The 1,113-nt window shown below is 37.2% G+C and overlaps 1 protein-coding gene across 4 annotated transcripts in view; it reads left to right on the top strand.

The window, feature by feature from the left end:
- The window catches only part of EML4 (echinoderm microtubule associated protein like 4), a 153,925-nt gene that overhangs the window by 122,851 nt on the left and 29,961 nt on the right, over positions 1–1,113 (top strand). The window lies entirely within an intron of this gene.

The raw sequence follows: 1,113 nt of genomic DNA, 5'->3' as shown, positions 1-1,113 counted from the left end.
CGCCCCTCAGGCTCTAACAACCATTTGTCTACTTTTACTCTCTGGATTTACCTGTTTTTGGACATTTCATATCAGTGGAATAATACATTATATGCCCTTTTGTGTTTAGTTTCTTTCACTTCAACCTTAATGTTTTCACAGTTCATCCATGTTATGGCATGTGTCAGTACTTAATCCCTTTTTATGGCTGAATAATATTCCATGATATGGACATGCCACGTTTTGTTTATCCATTCATCGGTTGATGAATGATTTTAGAAATGAACATTTCCCTAGTTTTGTTGATATGTAATTGACATATACCATTGTATAAGTTTAAGGTATACCACATAATGATTTGACCACAAGTTTAGTTAGCATCCATCACCTCACATAGTTAAAATTTTTTCTCCTGGTGAGAACTTTTATGATCTGCTTTCTCTGAAACTTTCAAGTATACAATACAGTATTGTTTACTATGGTCATTAAATTCCCGGACCTTATTTACCTTATAACTGGAAGTACGTACCTTTTGTCCACCTTCACTCATTTCCCCCACTGAACAATTTTTAAACTTATAACTTCTTTACTTTTCTAAAGGATCTAAGGTCTATTTATTGACTTAACTTCGGCCAAATTTAAACAAGCCTCTACCTTCCCATTTTGAGCCTGGTAACCAATTCTGCAAAATAATTGTCTTCCAAAAAGCTTAACTCTTGCTCTACCAGCCTCACTTGCCAGATAAAGAGCTTCTCTGAATAAGGTCTGATAAATACCAAAGGAAAAGGTTTGGGTACTAAAATCTTATCCTCACCTTTAAAAAAGAGAATCTGATTGTGTGTGTGCTCATGTGTGTATGTATGTACGTATGTAATCCCCTTTTATGTACCTGCCTTGTCCCTCCCTGGCTACTTGTAAAATTCTGTGAGCATACAAGAAAGCTGGCCTGTTATTCAACTATCACATTGATACAACTTTAATTTAAAATACTCCTCTGGTTGGTCAAAACCCACTACTCCAGGCCTCCAGTGCCCACTTCTGCCCAGTGCCTTTCCCAGTCTCCATATCTCAGCAAATAAAGGGGGTAGTCCTTGCCAGAGCTGGTAGGTCAACAGTTGTTGCCATGTGTTATAC

This window comes from Myotis davidii, unplaced genomic scaffold (genome assembly GCF_000327345.1).
Source record: "Myotis davidii unplaced genomic scaffold, ASM32734v1 scaffold6, whole genome shotgun sequence".
NCBI lineage: Eukaryota > Metazoa > Chordata > Mammalia > Chiroptera > Vespertilionidae > Myotis > Myotis davidii.
Note: the sequence above shows the minus strand (reverse complement) of the source record. Positions and strands in the feature narration are given on the sequence as shown.